Raw genomic sequence first — 25,664 nt, forward strand, 5'->3', positions numbered from 1 at the left:
GGCACAGTGCAGATGTAGGCAAGCCAGATATTTGGGGGTGGCCCAGGAGCCCTCTAACCTAAACAGAGAGGAGTTGTCGACTTTATCGACAGCAAGTCTAAGAGCCACTTTGGAATGAGACCAGCACAATATAACTAGTCCCTTAGTCATTTTTTTTTTTTTAATAGAACAGGGAGAACAAGATGGGTACCCTGAGGTAGGGATTTTGATCCTTGGGTCTTAAAGGGGGTCCTCAGAGTCAGTGGAGGAGGCTCATGGAGCAGCACCGCTCTCCTGCTGGAATCCCAACCAGGGACTGACAATGAGTCCGGGAGGAGGAGAATCTAGGAGAAGGAATGCCAGCCCTGCCGCCTCACTCCACGCGGACAGCGATTGTGAAAAGATTGTTAAAGGGCTTTGCGAGCTGGGTCCAAGCAAATGTACACATCTGGACAATGCGGTTCTTTTCAGCCTTGATTGAGTCACTTGGAGGCTTTGTGGAATCCCCACACTTTTAGAGCAAATGGCACATTTTCGGAGACCACACATTATCAGTGCCAGATAAGAGTAGACAGATTGAGAAACCAGGGGAGGTACAGCCGAGGAAGGGGAATAAACAGGGACCTGAGATTTACTGTGATCTGATGTTGTCAGAGCCTGGGCTGAAGCTAAGGGCTGGGCTTATGTTTGTCAAGTAATCAGGAAAAACTCCGCCTTCCTCTTTCTCTACACATTCCCTTCCCTCTGTCTCTCACCAGGGACCCAAGGCTTCAGCCAGCTACTGTGGTGCTCGGAAATCCCACAACAGTGTCCCAGATCTGTAGGGCATGGCTAAACTGGGCCTGTCCCCAGCACTGAGCATGTATGTGGGAACATGGGAGCGTGCTGGGCAAGGTCAGATGGGGATGAAGGAATATTTCATGTGAGGCGGGGCTTGAAGCCACCCCCATATTCTCTGCCTTGAGCCTGACAATGATCTGATTTCTTTATGGGGCAGGGCAGAATATACAGGTACCCACTCTTGGTAGCACACTGTGCAGGGCAGCAGATGGCATGGAAAGGACCTTGGAATTGGTGTCGAGACCCCATCTTGTCTCCCAGGCCCTGTGTTCCAGGGCCAATGGAAATTCCAACCCCATCTATGGCCTTTCTAGGAAGCTTCTATTGCCGGGGGCCCAGCAAAGCTCATGGTATCCATTCACTTCCTCTCTGGATTCAATTGGTCAGCCACCCAGAGCATTCTATTATTTTTGGTAGACAAAGGGATGTGACAAGCCACAGGATTTCAGGCAAGTTAAAAATCTGACCCTTGGGGTTGTTTCTGTGTGTCTGCCAATGGGGAGGGTTTTTATGGAGAGCAGAGTCAGTCCTGGAAGTACTAACTTCTGGGAGGAAGAAAGATGGCCCTCAGCGTGCCAAGCTCTCTGCTCACATTTTTGCATTTTGGAGCTTGTCTAAGCTCCCCTAGATGTAGGCCCATGCTCCCTAGTTGACTAGATAATTGTGGAAGGAGGAGAGCCCCTTTGAGATTAGAACCTGCACCTGTCCACTCCAAGTGCAGGCTGCTTCCCCTAAATTCAGATCTCCTCTTCATTGGCGTATCCGTGACAACCCTGCTGGTGTCCTCAAGTAGGGCAGATGTGCTTGTGCAGTGGATGCTGACCCAGGTTCAGCCACGGCTCCTCTATTGTGAACCAGCTCCGTTGGAGACCCCTCTTCATGGGGCTGTTTCGCCGTGTGTCCCTGGACCAGCAGCGGTAGGACGGCAAGGCTGAAGGTCCCATGAGGCCTGGGCGAGGTCAGCTGTGTTCACCGTCATATTTCCAGAGCTCTGCAATGGCCTGGCACAGAGTTGCTCACATGTTTATTGAGCAAGTGATTTGTGAGAACAAGTCTTAGCACCCAATCTAAAATGCACTGGGAAGAGGTGATTTCTTTCATCATGTCCAGAGGCTGGAAAAACCACTTGGCTCTTGTGAAGTCTGAAGCACTGAGGAGGCAGCTCTGCTATGAAGGTTCCGTCTAGTCCTGAGAGTGTGATGTGAGTGAACTCTTCAGTAGGTTCTTTGCATACACCTGTCCTTGTGGGATATTGGAGAGAGAGAAGGAGCAGGAGGGACAAGTTCAAAAAACTTAACATTTAGTGATTCTATTCTTTTAAATGACCAATCCATACCTATGGAATTCCAAGGAGATTTCTTTGTCTTTAGCCTTCATCAGAAGGGACGTAATTTCCCAGACCTAACTTGTTCCTTGTTCCCGTGTTTGCAGACTGCCAACGGGCACCCAACAAATATGCACTGAGTGCTGCCTGTGCCAGGCTTGGTGCCAAGGGCCCAGTCGTGGACACGGGAGACGCAATCAGGCTTACGTTCTGGTAGTGGAGCCTTAGACAAGCGCATTATCGCGTTGCAGTGGTGATGTGAGTTATGAAGTGCAAGGCTCTGTCAGTGTGTTTGCTTTAGGCTCATGACGTGTTCTCTCAGTCTCATGAAAGAGGGATTATGGAAAGAGGCAGGATTAGTATCAGGACAGCTGCTCATAAAATGGGGTGAGGTCATGGCGAATTTTTGGCCAAGTTGAATGTGAGTGGCTGGGTAAGTTTGTAAAACTTTGCAAAGCTGCCTTTAGTTTATATTCAGCCCCTACATCCATGTTTGTTTCTGTAGTGCCATGGAGCGTTCCCTAGTTGAGACAGACTTTAGGTTAGGGCGTCTCTCTCTGTAGCCCTGTATGGTGACAACACAGAGGAAGTGTCAAACATGCACGCTGTTCATTCCAGGACTTGCATTTCCTGACTGCCTCTCTATCCTAGAGCGCTGAGCTTGGCAGCTACAAAGGAGACCTCAAGGCCCCATCAATGTCCTCTCCAGACCCGGGGTGGGTGCCAGGTCAAAGCCTTCAGCATCTGGCTCCTGGCCTGCTGGGCCCCACCTCACATTCCTAGTTCTCCAGAGCAAAAGGGCCAGCTCTGCCTCTCATTTCTTGACTGTGGCAAACAGTCTCTGCTCCCTACTTGCTTTGCCAGGTTTCCCGGGGGCCTCTCTGTAGACAAAGGCGTGGGGTGCATTTCAACTGTGACCTTGTCCTTGTTCTATCTCCTTCCAGCCTCTTTGGTGATAGGCATAGTACTCCTTGCTCTGTGTTTTACGCTTTTTCTTTCTTTTTTTGAGACAGAGTTTTGATTTTTGTTGCCCAGGCTGGAGTGCAGTGGTTCGATCTCAGCTCACTGCAACCTCCACTTCCTGGGTTCAAGCGATTCTCCTGTCTCAGCCTCCTGAGTAGCTGGAATTACAGGCACCCGCCACCATGCCTGGCTACTTTTTGTATTTTTAGTAGAGACGGCGTTTTACCATGTTGGCAAGGCTGGTCTTGAACTCTTGACTTCAGGTGATCCACCCGCCTCGGCCTCCCAAAGTGCTGGAATTATAAGCGTGAGCCACCGCGCCCGACCTGTCTTTTACTCTTTTTTTTTTTTTTTTTTTTTTTTTTTTATAGTACAGGCGCGCGCCACCACGCCTGGCTAATTTTTGTATTTTTAGTAGAGACGGTGTTTCACCATGTTGGCCAAACTGGTCTCGAACTCTTGACCTCAGGTGATCCACCCACCTCAGCCTCCCAAAGTGCTGGAATTACAGGCGTGAGCCACCGCACCCAACCTGTCTTTTACTCTTTTACCTGTCTTTTCTTCCTTTCCTTTCTTGAACTCCCCTTCTTCCTGTTGCCTCCCTCCCTCCTTTCCCTTATTCTTTACCTATGGAGCTTCATTGATTATTTTTTAAATTGCAAAATCAAATGGTGCTGCTTGTTGCAAGTAACTCAGGCTTTCTTGACATATTAGTGACAAGTGACCTTGACTGTGTCAAGCTTTATGGGGAGGATATGCCCTTTAATATTCAGATACTGGGAGTAGGAGCTCCAGCCTGAGGACAAAGGGAGTTCCCGCATACTTTCTGGGAAGCTCTGAGAAATGCTTGTGTATTCCACAAAACCACTCTAATGGCCACTGGTTTCCCCCCACCCTGGGCCACCCATCTCCTTCCTGAAGCGGCTGCTGTAGGATCCCAGGTCGCTGCTGTCCTGCCCCTCCCCACTGTAGCTACTGGGTCCCCCCTGCAGCTTCCAAAAGCACAGCTCTGCCAGGTTCTCCAGGGGTAGCAGAAGCTAAACAGAGTAAATTACAGTCTCTGCCAGAAGTGGCTACTCTGGGGGGTGGGCCTAAATCACAACCTAAATGTGGTATCTGTTCCTTGGTGAGGGCCGGCTCACCCTTCAACGTGGATCTCAGCGTATCTGTGTAGCTCAGAATCCAGGTCCAGTTCTCCCTTAATCCTGGAGATACTGGGGCCTCCTGCACCTTACTTGCCCCTGTCCACAGCCTCCCTCTTTTCTTGATCACAGACAAAACTGCCACTGAGAACAGCGACAGCCTCATCCATGAGATGTAGTTTAGTTTTCCTGCCGTGGAAAAGCCAGCCACAGCCTCCAGCAGTACCTTCTCTGTGGCAGGACTTGGTCAGTCAGGAAATACAGTGCGTTTGGAACTTCAGAGTGATTTAGCAGAGCAGGAGACTTTTGTCTGGTCCTCTTTAGAGTCCTACTGCCAGAACATGAGGAAGTTAAGCCTAATGATCACTCGTAGCTTTCAAACAGAACACACAGCACCTCTACCACCACCATCACCCTGACCACCTTCATTTTCACCTGCAACCTCATCACTACCGCCATGACCATCACCACTATACCACTACCACTACCATCACCACCATCACCTCCACCTCTATCTTCAATGACATCACCACCACCATGACGACCACCATCACCGTGACCACCACCAGCACCTCCATCTTCACCTGCAACCCCATCACAACCACCATGACCATCGCCACCATCACCTCCACCTCTACCTTCAGTAACATTACCATCATCATGACGACCGTCATCACCACGACCACCACCGCCACCTCCCTCTTCACCTGCCACCCCATCACAACCACCATGACCATCGCCACCATCACCTCCACCTCTACCTTCAGTAACATCACCATCATCATGACGACCATCATCACCATGACCACCACCACAACCTCCCTCTTCACCTGCCACCCCATCACAACCACCATGACCATCGCCACCATCACCTCCACCTCTACCTTCAACATCACCATCACCATGACGACCGCCATTACCACCAGAACCACTGAACAAAATAATGAAAATGCTGCCTTAGGCCGGGCGCGGTGGCTTACACCTGTAATCCCAGCACTTTGGGAGGTGGAGATGAGCAGATCACTTGAAGTCAGGAGTTCAAGACCAGCCTGGCCAACACGGTGAAACCCCGTCTCTACTAAAATTACAAAAATTAGCCGGGTGTGGTGGTGGGCACCTGTAATCCCAGCTACTTGGGAGGCTGAGGCAGGAGAATCACTCCCACAACCCTGGGAGGCGGAGGTTGCAGTGAGCAGAGATCGTGCCATTGCACTCCAGTCTAGGAGGCAGAGCGAGACTAATCTCAAAATAAATAAATAAATAAAATAAAAAAGAAAGTGCAGCCTTTATTTCTTTCTTTATTTAAAAATCTTTCTCTAGCAAATGCCCAGTCTCAATAGAAGTCCTATTTCATATCACCTAATAGAACATTTTACATCTGCATCAGAGGCAACTGCCTTGGGTTACTTCACTAACTCTGGACACACCCAAAACATAAATCTGCACGAATAAACTCCAAAGTGAGCCCTCGCAGAAGAAAAGCAGGATTTGACCAGATGAATGCTGACTTTCTAGAATGCAAAAATCATCAGCGTTCTTAACCTGGCTCCCACAGACTTTCAAGATGTCCACAAATAGAATTCGGGAGTCCATTCTTTTGGAGGGGAAAAAAATTATAGCTTTGTTTTTATTAAACCTCTCACTGGATATGAGCATTTCCTTCAGTGAAGTTTTACCAATACCTGTGCCTCTGTCAGCATTAGAAATCACAGATATTTTCACATGACATGACAGTTGCAGTTATCTTGAAATTTTGTGTTTGCTCATTGCTTCTTTGAAAGTAAGGCCGTCATTGGACTTGCTGCTACATCTTGTTATTTAATGCATTGATAAAGAAAACCCAAAGTATACTTAGCAAACATCTGTTTTAAAAAACACTTTGATTATTTAGTTTCAACAAAATTGGTTTCTGTTTTTATTCTTTTTTTGAGATGGAGTTTCACTCTTGTTACCCAGGCTGGAGTGCAATGGCGCGATCTTGGCTCACCACAACCTCCTCCTCCTGGGTTCAGGCAATTCTCCTGCCTCAGCCTCCTGAGTAGCTGGGATTACAGGCACGCGCCACCGTGCCCAGCTAATTTTTTGTATTTTTAGTAGAGATGGGGTTTCACCATGTTGACCAGGATGGTTTCGATCTCTTGACCTCGTGATCCACCTGCCTCGGCCTCCCAAAGTGCTGGGATTACAGGCGTGAGCCACCGCGCCTGGCCCTCTGTTTTTATTCTTACGTATTTTATTTTAAAAAACTAAGAACCCCTGACATAAGGTCAGTTCCTGTGACTTCAACACCTTTCAAATCTCGCTTCTGTCGTGCATCTAAAGTAAACAGCGGGAACTTCTCTCCCTTGACAGCTACCCCAAGGAGTAATCGCTGTTCACAGCTTGTCATATATCCTTTCAAACTCTTCTTTTCATTACAAATACACATATGTATTTAATGCAAGTATACACACACTACACGTAGTTATTTCTAGTGAGATCGCATCTCTCCCTGTTAATGTAAAATTGCCTCCTTTTGTTGGATTACAGTGAAATGCCAGAGCTCATGTATCCATTCCTCCTCCTGAAAGGTGTTTAGGTTGGTTCCACCTTTTGTCCACTACAACCATTGCTGCAATGCGCTTCCTGAGGCAGCTCTTCTCGTTTTCCCATGCCGCTTCCTTGAGCATCTGAGTGGCTTTCTGGGGCCCATTCCTGAGGAAACTGAAGTAGTGGGATGTATGGGCACCTCCTATTTGAACTTCTTTTCCTGTAGATTCTTTAGAAACTTATGTGCGTGGTGGTGGGAGAATCCTGGTTTCTAGAATGCACAAACAGGATGATCAGAGATCCTGGTGCTTGAGTGATCTCAAAATGTAAATCATGTTTCAAATTATGAAGCAAAGCAGGGGTAATGACTGCCTCACTTTTTTTTTTTCACATCCTCCAGGTCTCTGCATGTCTTATTACAGGGTTTCTTGTACAGTTGCACATGCTGAGCACTGCACAATTTCAGAATGATGGGAGTGGAGACACAATTTCACATAGACTATAATGAAAATGAGTTCTTTGTAGTAGTGTAACATGGCAACCCTGGCCCTATAGTGGAAATAATTAAGTAAATGTTCTCTTTTTAAAAAATAATGTTTTTACAAAGATAAGATCTTACCAAATACCTTCCTTTTGATTCTCTCATGTAACAATACATCATGGATAGCCTCAAAGTCAATGGATAGAGCTCTAACTCACTCTTACCAATAGCCGAGTAATGCCCCATAGTAATGCATGCTTCCTCATTTGATTTGATTATTTGATTTTGGCAAGTTCAAGTCCCAGATCTTGAAGAAAGTAATTTCTGCCTCCCCACCCTCAGGCTTGCCTTGATGTAATAAAACCTGTCTTAGTTTGTTCTGGCTGCTATAACAAAATGCCATAGACTGTGTGGCTTATATACAACGTGAAATTTATTTCTCACAGTTCTGGAGTCTAGGAAGTCCAAGATCAAGGTGCCAGCAGAGTTGGTGTCTGGCGAGAGCCTGCTTTCTGGTTCATAGATGGAACCTTCCTGCTGTGTCCTCACATGGCAGAAGGGGCAAAAGAGCTCCTGGGCCCTATTTTATAGGGGCGCTAATGTCTTTCATAAGGGCACCACCCTCATGACCTAATCACCTCCCAAAGGCCCCGCTTCTTAGTACCTTGACCTTGGGGATTAGAATTTTAGTACATGAAGTTTGGGGGTATGCAGATGTGCAGACCCTAGCAATGCCCTCTATTTGAATGGAATGCATTTATTCTCAGTGTGTTCACCTTCCTTACTTGATACTCCAACCACTGTCAGATCAGGAAGACTTAGGTTAAGAGAACACCCTAAGTTCACACAAGCAGAGAAGCCGGTCTGTCCCTCAGGCCTCTGCTATTCTCACCAGACAGCATGGCCTCCCCATGCAGGCCTCATCATCATCACCCCTGCCTGTCCCACAATACTTGCTTTTGATCATCCTCAGGTTGGCAGCTCCCAGCTTCTTCCACAAGGTGCTCCAGGACATGTGCACCTGGCAAACAGCCATATAATTCTTCCCTGTGAGAACCAAGGTGGGCTGTGGGATTCCTGACATGGGGCTTCAACTGTCTGCAGCCGGGCAAAGATTCTCTGTTAGTTTGAATTGGGACAGATCTGAGGATGTGAGGCCTCTTACACATCACCATCACAGTAGTAGAGCATTCTGAGTGTACCTGAGCCTTACATTGTCAATCACCTGCTGAAAACGGTATTAATAAACAACAAATCTATAATGGCTACCAGATGAATGGTACCACCTGGAGTTGTACGACTGCATCACCTGTGGCACCACACAGGGCAGCTCTGGAAGGAAGTAGTGCTTGATACCACACCTGAAGGGCAAGTAGGATTTAGCCTGGTAAGTGTGTGTGTGTGTGTTGGGGGCAGGGAGACATCACACTTAGTAAAAACAGCATTGGAGAAGGTGTGAAGGTGGTGTAGTATTTTTAAAATTTTGTCTGTAAATTCTTTTATGCCTCTCCCTTCCAGATGTGGAGATTAATTTGCTTCCCCTGGAGTGTGGGTTGAACTTTGTGATTCACTTCTGATGAACCGAATGTGGCAGAAGCGATGGGCTGTCACCTCCAAGATTAGGTTATAAAGAGACCTTGGCTTCAGTAGTGGGTGCCCACTCTTTCTACCTCAGATCATTTGCCCTGGGGGAAACAAGCTGACGTTTCACTCCAGCAGTCCTGTGGAGAGGCCTATGAGGGAGGAGCAGATGAAGCTTCCTGCCGGCAGCCGTGGGCATGAGCTTGAATGCAGATTCTCTGGCCCCTTCAAAGGGCTGCAGCCCTGGCCAGCAACTCTGCAACCTCATGAGATATTCTGAGGCACAACCACCAGCTACGCTGCTCCTGAATTCCCAACCTAACTATGACATAACAAATGTTTGTTGTTTTAAGAGACTAAATTTTGGAGTAATTTGTCACGCAACAATAGATAACTAATTCAGGGAGGAAGGAGGTCAGCTCATTCAGGACATTAAAAGGAGTTCAAAGTGGCCTAGCAGAAGCAGTATTTTTCAAACTTCAGCATTCTTACGAATTGCCCTATGCGTGTGCTAAAAGTGCAGATTCCTGGGGCCCACTATCAGAGAGTCTGATTGGTAGGTCTCGGGGGGACCAGATGCTTGCATTTTAAACAAGCATCTTGGGTACTCACAGGCAGCTCACCTGAAGAGCACACTTTGAGAGGCCCGTGTGTGGGAAGGCTGGTGGGTTGGGTGACCCACGTCGCGGCTGGGAGGTAGGTAGAGGTCTAACATACATCACATTAAAAAACAAAACAAAACAAAAAAGACAAACCATATTCTTAAGAATAATGGAAAGTCATGCAGGGTTTTGGTCAGGACACCAGCTAAAGCTATATGCAGAGGATAGAGCCTGCTTGGTTTTCTTCTCTCATTGACCTGGCAATGTGGATACTGGCTTATCAACAGCTCAGCACAGAACCTTAAATATGGAGAAGTGAAGACAAGTGGGATTTAAGGCCTGCCTTTGAGGGACCCACAGATAATTTTTTAAAGTATACACAAGAGCTTGCATCCCCAAGTGAGAGCTGTTTCCTTCGAAGTTACCAGGGTGAAAGCTTGTTCTCATTCTACCGAAGTCGGGGGCCGCCCAGAGCTTTTTTTGAACCCCACTTCTGGTAATCATTTTCTTTCTTTTTTTTTTTTTTTTGACTCTTTCTTATTGTCTTTATTTTTTTATTTTTATTTTTTTATAGACAGGGTTTCACCATGTTGGTCAGGTTGGTCACTCTCGACCTCAGGTGATCCGCCCGCCTTGGTCTGCAAAGTGCTTGGATTACAGGCATGAGCCACCACGCCCGGCCCTGGTAATCATGTTCTAAGTCAGTTCTTGGTCGACTCCCAGAACCAGTTGCTTTAAAACCATAGAAAGATCAAGTGAGTAGAAATATTGATTGAGATCGTTTTACAGAGATCCTTTAATCTCACCAATCATTTCGAAGATGATGAGGCAAGGTCAGAGAGGCCCAGTGATTTTGTTGAGTATTTGCATTCAATACAGCCACACTTTTCAGGCTCACTGCTGATACCCGGTGGAGCGTGCACTGAGCATCTCCTGGTAGACTGGATGCGGGCAGGTGGATTTCTTCTGGGATGGCTTCCTGAAAGAGTCAGGCACTTTGGTGCTGGGCTTGAAGAAGCAGAGTGACATGAATGGGTGTGGAGGGGAGGGTGAGCATCCTAGCTCTATCCAAAAGCGAATTGCTATCTACAATTTCTTCTCTTAAAAAAATAGTGAACCATATATTTTCCCAAAGGCACGTTTTCAAAGCTTTTTCTCCCCCCATCAGAACAGAACAGATGGATAGTGTTTGCATCCATGCCCCTGTTCCAGGGCCTTCATGGTTTTTAGGAGAGGCACAAGAGGCTGTGGGTTTGTGCAACTCCCTGAGCCCAGATCTAAGCCCATCTCATTTTCTTCTGATTGTTCCATCTTCATGTGATATGAATTAAATAGCAGAGTCTATTTTATTTTATTTGAGAGTCTTGCTCTGTTGCTCAGGCTGGAGTGCAGTGGCACGATTTCAGCTCACTGCAACCTCTGCCTCCCAGGTTCAAGCAATTCTTGTGCCTAAGCCTCCCAAGTAGCTAGGACTACAGGCATGTGCAACCACGCCTGGCTAATTTTTTATATTTTGAGTGGAGGTTGGGTTTCACCATGTTGTCCAGGCTGGTCTTGAACTCCTGAGCTCAGTCAATCTGCCTGCGGTGGCCTCCCAAAGTGCTAGGATTACAGGCATGAGCCACTGCACCCAGCCAAAGCAGGGTCTATTTTGGACAGTAGGGTGAAAAGCACTCAGGGTGAAATCATCGTACGTATTTTCAAAAAAGGAAAGCACACCCTGCAGCAGAGAGCCCACACGCCCTCTGTTTCAGCATCTGCCTGTGGCGTCCTGGTCCAGGCACCTGACACGCTCCACCTGGGAGCTTTGCCCTCATCCCCTGAATGGGAAACGGAGCTAAGTTCCCACAGAGCTTCCCTCATAACAGCAAATACGAGTTGGTGGATAAACAGCCCAGCTTCCTTGTCCTTAAGTTGAGCAAATAACTCTGAGTCGTGCTCCACACGGTCTCCCCGAGTTCCCAGCAGGACCGTGCCTCAGCTACCTAAATAGTTTCTGCTCAAGAATGCACCTTGAGGGAGAGAGATCCAAGATGGCTGATGATTAGCAGCTCGGGCACGTACCTCCCAGTGAAAGCGCAAAGAACGAGAGGACGCCACACTTTCAGACGAATATTAGTTGCTCACGGACCAGGAGATTCCCAGTGGAGGAGCTCCACGGGTCGCCAGGGCGACTCTTGTGGCCGGCGTGGCGGTTTTGCTGGTGCCTTAGCGCGCCAGTTCTTGGTGCAGAGTCCGGAGATTCCGGGCAGAAAAGCACCATCAATCTTAACACCGCTGTTTTGGCCGGCTCAGTGGATTGCTCAGATTTCGGCGCAGGGAATCAACAAGTTGGACGTCAGAGACCCAGTTAGAAAGTCGGTAATTATAAAGACGACAGACGGACAAATATATAATGAAGGGAAGAAACCAGCGTTAAGAAGGTAGAGAATACTCAAAATCAGAATGCCTCTCCCTCTACAGGGGATTGCAATTCCTCATCAGTAACGGAGCAAGGCTTAATAGATTACACGTGTGTTCCAATAACAGAAGCAGGTTTCAAAACGTGGGTGATAAGAAACTTCTGTGAATTAAAAGAACTTGTTCTAACCCAATGCAAAGAAACTAAGAACCTTGAAAAAAGGTTTGACGAAATGTTAACGAGAATGGACAATTTAGAGAAGAATATAAGTGAATTGATGGAGCTGAAAAACACAACACGAGAACTTCGTGAAGCATGCACAAGTTTAAACAGTCGAATTGATCAAGCAGAAGGAAGGATATCAGAAGTCAAGGACCAGCTCAGTGAAATGAAACGAGAAGACAAGAATGCAGAAAAAAGGATGAAAAGGAATGAGCAAAGTCTTCAGGAAATATGGGACTATGTGAAAAGACCTAATCTACGTTTGATAGGTGTACCTGAATGTGACGAAGAGAATGAATCCAAGTTGGAAAATACTCTTCAGGATATCATTCAGGAAAATTTTCCCAACCTGGCAAGGCAGGGTAATATTCAACTCCAGGTAATACAGAGAACACCACAAAGATATTCTTCAAGAAGACCAACCCCAAGGCACATAATCGCCAGATTTATTAGGGTTGAAATGAAGGAGAAAATACTAAGGGCAGCCAGAGAGAAAGGTCAGGTTACCCATAAAGGGAAACCTATCAGACTTACAGCAGATCTCTCAGCAGAAACCCTACAAGCCAGAAAAGAGTGGGGACCAATATTTAACATCCTTAAAGAAAAGAACTTTCAACCCAGAATTTCCTATCCAGCCAAACTAAGCTTTATGAGCGAAGGAAAAATTAAATCTTTTGCGAACAAACAAGTACTTAGAGAGTTCACCACCACCAGGCCTGCTTTACAACAGCTTCTGAAAGAAGCACTATACATATAAAGGAACAACCAAAATCAGCCTTTCCAAAAATACATCAAAAAGCAAAGAACTTTAACACAATAAAAAATTTACATCAACTAATGGGCAAAACAGCCAGCTAGCATCAAACGCCGGTATTAAACTTATATATATTTTAATTGGATAAAAAGTCAAAACCCATCGGTATGCTGCATCCGGGCCCATCTTACATGCAACAATACACAAAGACTCAGAGAGAAGGAGGAAGATTTACCAATCAAACAGAGAGTAAAAATAAACTAATAAACAAAAAGCAGGAGATGCAATTCTCGCCTCTGATAAAGTAGACTTTAAAGCAACAAAGATCAAAAGAGGCGAGGAATGACATTACATAATGGCAAAAGGATCAATGCAACAAGAATAGCTAACGATTCTATAGATCAACGAGATAGAAAATTAACAAGGATATTCAGAACTTGAACTCAGACCCGGAACAAGTAAACTTAATAAACATTTATAGAACTCTCCACTTCAAATACACAAAACATACATTACCACCTCACACCTCTTCCAAAGGTGACTATATAATTGGAAGTAAATCACTCCTCAGTAATCGCATAGCATTTCATAGGTTTAAATTAAATATTGGTTGGCTGTTTGTTTGTTATCTTCTTCCCTTATTCCTTCCTGACTACATCATAAAGTATAATTATCAGTATAAAAGAGGTTTTCAATACCCATTACTAAATTGCATTCTAGCCTGAGCAAGAAAGCAATACTCCCATTCTCTCTCCCTCTTTCTTTTCCTTCTCCCTCCTCCCCATTCTCTCTCTCTCTTTCTCTTCCTTTTTCCTCCTTCCTATTCTCTCTCTCTTTCTGAAAAAAAAAAAAAAAAAAGAATGCACCTTGTATTGCCCTTTTTCCCTTCTCTGTCGCACGTCTGCACTCCTCTACCAGTGTCTCCTGGGTTCACCTCGTAAATAGACTCCTCTCCTGGGACATCCTCCATCCCTTATCTCAGGCTCTGCTTTTGGGGTCCCCAACCTGAGTCCATCATCCCAACAAGCCCTAGACTATTATGAAGTGATCCAGGAATAAAAAGATCCCTTTCCGGGGGAAGTTCTTTATTTTGCATTGCACGTAGCATGCTCTTTTAAAAAATGAGAAAGCATTATAACACAAGAAAACAAGGAGGGAGCTATGCATTCAGGTGGGGGAAGAGGAGAAACAAGCCAAACAGCCGTGGAATAGAATGCAAGGGAATTCCCCCACACCTCCCACCTGCCTGCCACCATCCATCTGCCCAGAGGCAGCCACTGCTGCAGGTTGGCGTGCGTCTCTTGGGAAGTCTCCTCTGCATATTTAAAAAACTTTAAGTCAGATCATGTCATGTGATTCAAAGTGGAAGTCAGAGCGTGTCAAATCCCTACAAGACCCTCCGTGTTCCTCTCCTGTGGACCTCTTCTCCCATCCTTCCCTCCTCACTCACCTGCCCCACCTCCCCGGTGCCCTCACTGCAATCTTGGCAGTGCCCTTCCTTCTGGCTGGAACCCTCTTCCCCATCTGAGCGCATAGTGTTCTCCCTCGCTTCCTACAAGTCTGGGCTCAGATATTCTCTTTTCTGTGAAGTTTTTTTCTAAGAACCTTTTTTGCAGCTGCATCCCTTCACGTACTCCTGTCTTTATTTTTCTCCATGTGACTCTGCACCACGTGGCACATCACATAGTCCACTTATTGGTTAGTGTCGTTCTTCTTCATTAGAAAATAAGCTCTGAAGGGCAGAGGCATTTGTCTGTTTTTTTTTTTTCCTTTTTCTGTGTGTGTGTGATGGAGTTTTGCTTTTTTTTTTCCTCCCATCCTCTCAGTATCCTTTATTGTTTATATATAATTTACCCATTTCTTCTTTTTCTACAGAGTATTTGAGGTCATAAATATTCAGACACATATAACTTGAGGCAGTTTAAGGAAAATAAATCAGATGATTAAATACTGTTTGAAGGTGAAGTAATGTATAATAAAAAAGTAATACGTAACAAAACAGAGTTAGTAACACCACGTAACAAATTTAACCCCAAGTATTTTGGAAGACAAAAAATAATAATAATTGTTTTAGGCATTCTCTGAAGTAGGCGTAAAGGTCACAGGCAAGTTCATTAGGAGAGAAACTTTTTTTTCTTCTTTTTTTAAGAAAGAAAGAAAGAGAATGAAAAAGGAGGAGAGAGAACAGGATTCTTGCTCTATTGCCCGGGCTGGAATGCAATCTAAAAATATGTATTAAAAACCTCTTTTATGCTGATAATTGTGCTTAACAACGGAGACAGGAAGGAATAAGGGAAGGAAATAACAAACAGTCACCCAGTATTTCATTTAAGTCTGTGAAACGCTATGCAAATGCTGAAGAGTGATTTACTTCCAATTTTCCAATTATGTGGTCACTTTCAAAATAGGTGTAATGTGATATTGAGAAAAATGTATGTTCTGTGGACCTGGGGTGGAGAATTCTATAAATATTCACTAAGTTTACTTATTTCAGATCTAAGTTCAAATCATAGATGTCCCTATTAATTTTCTATGTCATTGATCCATCGAATATTAACGATGTGGTGTCAAAATCTCCCGCTGTTATTGTGTGGGAGTCCAGGTCTCTTTATAAGTCATTAAGAACTTGTCTTATGTATCTGGGTGCTCCTGTATCGGGTGCATATATATTTATAGTCATTAACTCCTGTTGTTGCATTGATCCTTTTACCATTATGTAATGTCCTTCTTTGTTTCTTTTAGTCTTTGTTATTATTAAAGTCTATTTTGTGAGAGACAAAAGTTACGACTCCTTTTTTTTTTTTTTTGCTTTTTTTTTCTCTCCATTTAATTGGTGAATCTTCCTCCATCCCTTTGTTTTGAGTCTTCGTATGTCGTTGCTTGTGAAATAGATCTGGATACAGCGTACCAATGGGTTTTGACTTTTTATTCAATTTACCTGTCTGTGTCTTTGATTGGGGCATTTAATCCATTTAAATTTAGAATTAATATTAATATTTGTGAGTTCAATATTGTCATTTAATGCTAGCTGGCTATTTTGCCCATTAGTTGATGTAGATTCTTCATTATAGAGATACTCTTTACCTTTTGGTAAGTTTTTGGGATGACTGATACTGGTTGTTCCTTTCTGTTTGTAGTGCTTCTTTCAGAAGCTCTTGTAAAGCAGGCCTGGTGGTGATGAAATCGCTGAGTGCTTGCTTGTTCGCAAAAAATTTTCTTTTTCCTTCGCTTAAAAAGCTTAGTTTGGCTGGATATGAGATTCTGGGTTGAAAATTCTTTTCTTTCAGGATATTGAATATTGACTCCCACACTCTTCTGGTTTGTAGGGTTTCTGGTGAGAGGTCTGCTGAGAGTCTGATAGGCTTCCCTTTATGGGTAACGTGACCCTTCTCTCTAGCTGCCCTTAGAATTTTCTCCTTTATTTCAACCCTAATGAATCTAGCGATAATGTGTCTTGGAGTTGCTCTACTTGAGAAATATCTTTTAGGTGTTCTCTGGATTAGCTGGAGTTGAGTATTGTCCTGCCTTACTAGATTAGGAAAGTTTTCCTGAATAATATCCTGAAGAATATTTTCCAACTTGGATTCATTCTCTTCATGACATTCAGGTACACCTATCAATTGTAAATTAGGTCTTTTCACATAGTCCCGTATTTCTTGGAGACTTTGCTCATTCCTTTTTACTCTTTCTTCTCTAATCTTGTCTTCTTGTTTCATTTCATTAAGTTGGTCTTCGGCCTCTGATATCCTTTCTTCTGCTTGATCAATTCGACTGTTAAAATCTGTGCATACTTCGCGGAGTTCTTGTACTGTATTCTTCAGTTCCATTAATTCACTTTTATTCCTCTCTAAGTTGTCTATTCTTGTTAGGATTTCTTCAAACCTTTTTTCAAGGTTCTTAGTTTCTTTACATTGGGCTAGAACATGTTCTTTTAAGTCACTAAAGTTCCTTATTATCCACTTTCTGAAGCCTAAATCTGTTAATGGAACGCACTCGTTCTCAATCAGGTCTTGTTCTCTTGTTGAGGAACTGCGATCACCTGTAGAAGGAGAGGCATTCTGATCTTGGGTATTCTCAGCCTTTTTACGCTGGTTTCTTCCCTTCATTGTGAGTTCATCCACCTGTTGTCTTTGTAATTGCCTACTTTCAAATTAGGGCTCTGAGTGGACATCCAACTTGTTGATTCCCAGCGCCGAAATCTGAGCAACCCACTGTGCCGGCCAAAACAGTGGCATCAAGATTCATGGTGGTTTTCTGCCTGGGAATCTCTGGTCTGGCTTCCCTCTTGAGTCCCTTCTTCAATCAGGTAAATAGGCTACTGTGCCTTCTTAGAGCTCCAAACATCCATCAGTCCCGTTTACTCTGCACCAAGAACCGCCATGCAGGGGTGCGGGCAAAATCGCGACGCCAGCCACAAGAGTCACCCTGGAGACCCATGGGGCTCCTCCGCTGGGAATCTTCTGGTCCGTGGGTAACAAAAATTAATCTGAAAGTGTGGCGTCCTCTCGTTCTGTGTGCTTTCTCTGGGAGCTACAATCCCAAGCTGCTAGTGATCAGCCATCTTGGATCTCTCTCTCCAGTCTTGATTGTAGAGAGCGGAGTTTTGCTTTTGTTGCCCAGGCAATCTCAGCTCACTGCAACCTCCGCCTCCCAGGTTCAAGAGATCCTCCTGCCTCAGCCTCCCAAGTAGCTGGGATTACGGCATCCACCACCACACCTGGGTAATTGTTTTGGATTTTTTTAGTAGAGATGGGATTTCACCATGTTGGCCAGGCTGGTTTCGAGCTCCTGACCTCAGGGGATCCACCTACCTCAGTCTCCCAAAGTGCCAGGATTATGGGCATGAGCCAGCTGGTTTGTCTGTTTTGTTCACTGCTGCATCCCTTGTGCTTAGAACAGTGCCTGACATGCAGCATTTGCTCAGTAAAGCTTAGCTGAAGGAATACACAAGTATGGCCCCGCCCCCAAACACATACTCGCTTTCACACACAAACACATTATATAGTACACATATTGTTCTCCCTCTTACTTTTTCCACTTAGCAATCTTGGAGGTTATTTCTCTTAGAACATATAAAATCATCTGAGTATACAGTTGTGTGAATGTATTTAACCAGTTGCTTCTTGATGAACTTTGAGATTGTTTCTAGTCTTTAGCCCTTGCAAACAATGGTGCAGAGAATCCTAGATCTTTGCGAATTCACTCCTCTTGCAGATGGACTCATTCATACGACAGATGCTAAAAACATCACGCCCATTTACACTCTCTCCAATAGCTGGTGAGAATGCCTGTTTTCATATATCTTAGTCAACACTGTGCATTATCAAACTTTTAAAAAAATTTTACTTTACGTTCTGGGCTACATGTGCTGAATGTGCAGGTTTGTTGCATAGGTATACATGTGCCATGGTGGTTTGCTACATCTATCAACCCGCCACCTAGGTTTTAAGCCCCGCATACATTAGATGTTTGTTATAATAGCAAAGACTTGGAATCAACCCAAATGCCCATCAATGATAGATTGGATAAAGAAAATGTGGCACATATACACCACGGAATACTATGCAGCCATAAAAAACAATGAGTTTATGACCTTTGCAGGGACATGGATGAAGCTGGAAGCCATCATCCTCAACAAACAAATACAGGAACAGAAAACCAAACACCACATGTTCTCACTCGTAAGTGGGAGCTGAACAATGAGAACATGTGGACACAGGGAGGGGAGCATCACACACTGTTGACAAATAGGGTCTAATTAAACTGAAGAGCTCCTGCTCAGCAAAAGAAACTGTCATCAGAGTGAACGGGCAACTTACAGAATAGGAGAAAGTTTTTGGGACCTATACATCTGACAGAGGTCTAATATCCAGAATCTACAAGGAACTTAAACAAATTTCCAAGAAAAAAACAAGCTCATCAAAAAGTGGGTGAAGGATATGAACAGACACTTCTCAAAAGAAGACATTTACGTGGCCAACAAATTTTTTAATCTTTGTTAATGTACTCGGTAAAACATGTTTACCAATTTAAATTTGCTGCTTCTTTTAATTTCTTTCATTTGTTCTCTGTCTATGTAAATTGCTTGTTTGTATGTTTTGCTCATTAAAAAAATGAGTCCTTGGCCTTTTACTTGTGGTTCAATGTCCTATTTTATATTAAACCCTTTATCTATTAGTCATTTGCTCTAATTTGTCTTTCAAATATTTCCCCAACCTTTTCATTTGTATTTAGATAGACTTTAGTATTTTTGGTATATGTGAAATTATAAATATTTACATAGTCAATGTTATCAATATTTTTATGTATGGCTTTTGAGTTTTGTCTTGATTAGAAAGGCTTTCTCCTCTCCCAAGATTATATGAGAAGATTACCTTATGTTTTTTTCTGATATTTAAAACTTTAAAAAAATTAAATGTATATTTTTTCACCCGTAATTTATTTTAGTATAAAGACATGAAGGAAGATTTTGTTTGACTTTTCCCCCCTGTGATTGGCCAGGTTTTCCAACAATATTTATTGAATTATCCATCTTTCCTGCACTAATGTGGAATTTGTCTTATATTTTATTTTATTTTTATATTTTATTTTATATTTTCCAGTCTCTTTCGGGACTTTTTGCTTTGGCTCATCGATCCATTTGGCTATTTATGCACCAGAATAAAATATTTTCAATAATGCAGTTTTGAAATCTCTTTTAATTTCTGGTAAGAGTAAGCACACAAGGCCTTTCTCAAGTTTTTTTTTTTTTTCGATCGCTTTTTTAGGTACCCAGAATAGTGCATGGAATATAGGCTTCTTAACCTATTGTTTAACAAGCCCCGTTCCCTGCTGAAAAGTCAAACTTCATAACAAGGAGATAGCAAAATAAAAGCTAGTCATCTTCATTCCCTCAGTTCCCCCGAAGTTAGAACACTGCCTGAAACCTGACACATTGAAGTTGGGCTGTGGCTTGGATTGTAGATAGCAGATGTGATGGGACGGGTCAAAACTTGAATTTACCAATGAATGTAGCAGTCTGAAGATATAAGCTTTCCACTTAAAAAGAAAGCAAAATAGAAAAAAAATGCAAATCAGAAAAAAAAAAAATCCAGCCTTTGGCATCATTGGCCTGCAGCTGCTGCATATGATTCCATCAAACATTTAGGGAAATGCAGAGCTTGTGAAGCCTGGGGCTGAGGTCATGGGGCTGACGTGCTGCCAGAGCCAGCATAGACCCGGCTTCTGCTCCTTCCTGGGCCTCCTGAAGTCCCTGGACACTAATGCAGTGGGAGCTTGGTATGAAGTTAATGTTTTGAGTGGGTGAGGTGTAGGAAGCAAAAACAGTAATTTAGGCATTTTTTCTTCTCGGCTTCTTTCTCTTGGAATATTCCTGGCTTCCACAGGAACAGGCCCCCATTGTGTAACCCTGCCCTGGGCAGTTTGGCCAGGGTGCCATCTGTGGCCTCAGGAGAGACCATCTTTGAGAGTGTGTGAGGAACCTGGGGAGCAGAACTCAGCTCCTCAGAGAAGCAGCTACAAGACAGCCCCACATGCACCCACCCTGACCTGGGTGAGCCACAGGAGTCGTCTGTTGGATGCCTCTGCTGTCCTCTCCTGAGCATCTATTGCTGCAGAATCACTCAAACTTCAGGGTAGAAAGATGCCCATAGCTTGGTACTTATAAGCCAGGATGAACACCCCCATCCTTACACACATACTAGCGAACACATTTAGAGCTGGGTGTCTTCTCCTCCCTTTCTCAGAGACCATGCTAATGTGTGCTTGCAATGGAGAGGGGCAGATGAGGGGAACGGGAAGGCTCTGGTTTGAGTGAATGGGCTATGTGTACTGTCCGGGTGGGAAGGAAGTCACCTGCTTTCAGCTCAGTGTACCCTCAGCATCCTCCCCACAGTTCAGTGTCAACCATAGCTTACAGGTGGTTTTGCAGGACCTGCCGCAGAGGTTGGGCAGGTGGGCCAGATACCCCTCTAGGAGGCCTGGGCTGTGGGATGGCCTAATGGACCTGCACCTGCCTCCTGTGTTGCTGCCCCAGGGCTCCAGCTCTGGCCATTTGGGGTCACTCTTGCCTTGTCCTCTTATTCAGTCTGTCTCTCTTTTTAGCTAAATACTCTGCTCTGTCACAAAAGATCCCCCTTGCCGCTTCCATCTTTCCAGAGCACTCCACTTTGTCATCCTCAGGGAGGACTGGGAAATTGGGGGACAGGGTCAAAAGATGAATGTGTGATGTTGCCCTCCCTGGGAGGCCAGAAGACCATGCACAATGTTCCAAGGTCTAGCCACACACATGCTCACCAAGGAGGGGTCCTGTCGGCTGTGGGATTCACATCTGCTCCCCATGGCTGACGAGAAGATTCAATGCATGCGGTAATGGCACTGCTGGTCATGTTTGTTTATTGAATGCTCACCATGTGCCAGGCACTGCTGTCAACCACTTAGTGTGTATGACTTCACTCAATCATCGCAAAACCTGTAAGCACCTATTTTTATAGATAAATCATAGTGAAGTGCTAGGATTCAATGAGGCTGAAAGGGTGCCTATCTCATAGTGAAATCTCAGTAAACGTGGTAGCTGTGGCAGGCACTTGTCTTGGCTCATAGAGCCAACTAGGTAAGTCTCTTTCTAACTCTGTGTACAGCGACATTGCATTGGTAGCTTAAAATTGGCCATGGTGGGAGTATTTGCACCACAGGAACTGGCAAGTTCTTTTCTGTTTTTCTGAAGAGACCACTTTACCACCAGGGCTACTCATATACTCCTACTGGCATAGGAATAATCTTGGAATTGGTTCCTATTAAAATCAATGCACTAAAAGAGGAGACCCTTCCCAAATTTCTTCAATGGTGATTCTTTAATGGGGTTTTTTTTTTTTGCACTCTTATGTCACCATATTACTAATAAAATCCAGTCAGAGGCTGGATGCAGTGGCTTATGCCTGTAATCCCAGCACTTTAGGAGGCCAAGGCAGGTGGATCAGGTCAGGAGTTCAAGACCAGCCTGGCCTACATGGTGAAACTCTATCCCTACTAAAAATACAAAAATTAGTTGGGCATGGTGATGTGCACCTGCAATCCTAGCTACTTGGGAGGTTGAGGCACAAGAATCACTTGAATCCAGGAGGAAGGTGGAGGTTACAGTGAGCCAAAGTCACGTCACTGCACTCCAGCCTGAGCAAAAGAGAGAGACTCTGTCTCAAAAAAAAAAAAAAAAAAAAAAAAAAAAATCCAATCAGGGAAGAGTTTTACTTCAATGGACTTCAACTGTGAAAGTCTTAGAGGAGGCCTATAATTAGGGGAAAATGACCCTGAGAACCCCCAGGTACAGCTTGGAAAGCCACATATAATTTGTCATCACTAGGTAAGTTGGGTGTCATTGTGCCCGTCATGGCATTTTTTCTGAAAGCAAAGATGCTGTCCAATAATACGACCATTTCAGGTGGACTGTGGAAAGAGAAGTTCATTCCAACTCCAGGAGAGGCTGGGGAGGGAGAGGCAGCTGGACAGAGGGGATTTAGCGTGGGATAACGTGGAGCTCCTTGGATCCTGGTTCCAGTCCCATGATGACCTGCCTGCGGGGACTCAAGAAAGTCACTTGGGATCGCTGCCCTTTCCACAAATTAAGGGATTTGATCTAGAAAGAGCTGCAGAAGGCATCTCATCCATCATTGGCATATACAAGTGATTTGTTCACAGAATGCCCTGAAGACTATAAAGCATTGAGCAGAAGGAATCACCATGATCTTCATGATAAGATTTTTTCTTATTTTTGCACCAAGCCAAGACGTGTGTTGTAAGGAACGCAAGGTGGCTTGTTGTTTGTGTGGGATGGATCACAAGCAGAGATGGAAGAAATGGATCTCGAGCGTGTCTTCCTTGTCCAGCAGCCGAATGCCTCCTGAGGGCCTGCACTTACTGCGTCTGACTTCTGGGCTGCCTCCATTTCCTACACAGACTCCTCCTGCTTCTTTGTGATTATTCGTTATTGTTTCTCTGTTCCCTGTATATGATCAGATTTGGGGATCAGGGCCCAAATTACATTTTCATTTCTTCATTCAATAAACATTCATTGAAGCCTACATGTGCTTCAAAGAATATCAGAGGTGGATGAAACAAAATTCTTCTTTATTAGGGGCTTTCTGGGAGGAGGATGACAGAGAGGAAACCAATGGGAAATAGCACAAAGCAGCATGTAATAGAGAACTTGGTAACAAGGTGTAGAATGAAAGGGTGTTAGAAGTTGAGAAAAAGAGGGATCAGGAGGGGACAAGGGAGTTGAAAGACAAAGTCAGGGAACGTTGGGGTTGAAGGTAGAAGTGACATGGACAATATGACTTTACTGGGAAAAGCTCACTAGAGACACAGCCCCTGTGCTCACGGGCACTGTGACTTCTGATGCACCTGGAATAAAAGGGGAACTGTAGGCCATGGGAGAAATAGAAGGGTGTGATGAGATTAGAACTCTCCAAGACAACGTAAGCAGCACATGGAAATAAAGGACAAGGCACTTAAAGGGTGAGCTGAGCTGAGGTATGCGGTGCCCAGGGCCCCTGTCTAGGCTTAGGTTACCATAGGCCCCAAGGCCAAATAAGGGAACAGACTATTGAGGGCACTGTGTGCTTTGCCCTGACCCTTTGGAATGGGCTGGCTGCCTTGGGAGGCACATGCCGTGCCCTGAGGAGCAGCGTGTGTTCAGAGTGACCACCAGCAGCTGACCGCTCGGCTACACCACTTTAGATGCAACCTGAGGCCCTGGAATCCCCGTGCCTGGAGCCCTGGGCATGCTGACTGAGCCAGACACACAGAGAGCATTATTCCTCAGCCTTCACACTCCCTAAAGCTGGCAGCAGGCTCTAAAAACCAGATGCCTCTCAATGGGCACCCAGGTAGTCCAAGCACTTCCCCATGTGGTAGTGAGTATCCTGTCCTAAAAGCAACTTAAAAAAGCCCTTTGCTGGGTGTGTCCTAGAGGGGCCTCCAGCATCAGATCTGTAAAGGGCTTCATGGCTGTGAAGGTTGCTTCTAATGCTGAAATTCAATCCTTCTGCGAAAGTGCATTTGTGATGGCTGGAGGTATTTATAGACCAAGAATCCATAGGCTCCTGTGAGGAGTGGAGGTGAATTTGCTCCAGAGGCTGCCCCTGGCTTCTGCAATGGACTCTACCTCACCTTGGTGCCCCTTGGCGCTAGAGTGCACTTTTAGGACAGCACTTTCCACGTGACATTCAGGCACTATTCGTGAGACTCTCTCCTGCAACTACACCAAAGCCCCTCAAGGGCAAAGGATTTTTGTTTTTTTCACTTTTGTACTCCCAGCTCTTACCACCGTGCTTTGAAGATAGAAGGGCTCCACTAATGATTGCGGAACAGAATCAAACCAGGCCGGGGCCAGGCAGCCACCAAAGACTCTCCTTCCGGCCACTCTTCTCACTGCCCCGTATGTCAAAATAGAACAACTTAAATCCCCCAAGATGGGAACGCCAGGAAAATGGCCCCACAATCAGCTTCCCTGGGAAGCACAGCCCTGAAACAGGAACACGAAGCTTTTGGGGAGATGCGCAGCCCTGCAAGCTCAGATCTTCCTTCTTCAGGAGGTGGTTTCCCACGGAGACAGCCAGATCCGTGGAACATTTCCACCCTCATGGCTTCTTTCAGGAAGGAGCTGGTTCTCTTACTCGGCTTCATTTTCTTTTCTTTTTTTTTTTTTGAAACAGAGTTTCGCTCTTGTTACCCAGGCTGGAGTGCAATGGCGCGATCTTGGCTCACCGCAACCTCAGCCTCCTGGGTTCAGGCAATTCTCCTGCCTCAGCCTCCTGAGTAGCTGGGATTACAGGCATGCGCCACCATGCCCAGCTAATTTTTTGTGTTTTTAGTAGAGACGGGGTTTCACCATGTTGACCAGGATGGTCTCCATCTCTTGACCTCGTGATCCACCCGCCTCGGCCTCCCAAAGTGCTGGGATTACAGGCATGATCGGCTTCATTTTCAAATGCTAATTTGGTACACACCGTGCCAGAGTATCCAAGCCAGAGGTGGATCTGCTTCAGAACAGTTCTTGTTTTCAATGGCTGGAACACCCTCTCTGGAGATGACACCCCTCTTAGGTTAGAGTGTGTTTCTTATTGTGTTGAAGATGATCTTTCTCAGTAGGAATGAACTATAGACACACAGGTCCAACTTTACGCAGCAGTTATGACCTTGAAATCACAGGTAAGTTGAGTATCTGTACTGTATAGTTGAGTATAGTTTTCCATGCATAGAACCTTATAAAAATATAAAATCATGTGCATGGAAAACTCATTAGCTAAACCAGTGGCATTGATGTATATATGCCTGTATGCATGCATGCATTTACTTTTTGTAATCATGGAGATCTTTTACCAGATAAAAGCAGATGTGGGAACCTATTGCACCGAACAGGTGATAGACAGGCCTCTGCTCCAAGCCAGGGTGAGCTGGAAAGGAAAGAGCCGGGTGGTTCTGGCATCTGCTCCACCCCTTTCTCCTTTTTCCTTGCAGGAGGCCACAGGAGCCTTTGTGGGAAATCTGAGGACCCTGAGGCCTCTGAATGCAAACCACTAGCTTTAAGAAGCCCTACAATTATGAATCCTTTAAGACATGATTTAAAATGTTTTTCAAATGTAAATTGCTGTTCTCTTGAACCACATTCCCCTCAGTATTTTACTGCAGTGATTTGGGTTTTAATGCAAACCTTTTGCTGTACCTAGATGACTAGAAGGCGTGGGAGCTATAATGCAGTCCCTCCTCTGAACTTTTCCTCAGGCCGAAACTCTCTGTGCCCCTTTGCCCAGCTGTCCACTCCACCCCGGCCTTTAGCCAAGTGACTCT

This window comes from Aotus nancymaae, unplaced genomic scaffold (genome assembly GCF_030222135.1).
Source record: "Aotus nancymaae isolate 86718 unplaced genomic scaffold, 86718_ANA_hifiasm-v0.15.2.pri h1tg000018l, whole genome shotgun sequence".
Classification (NCBI taxonomy): Eukaryota; Metazoa; Chordata; class Mammalia; order Primates; family Aotidae; genus Aotus; species Aotus nancymaae.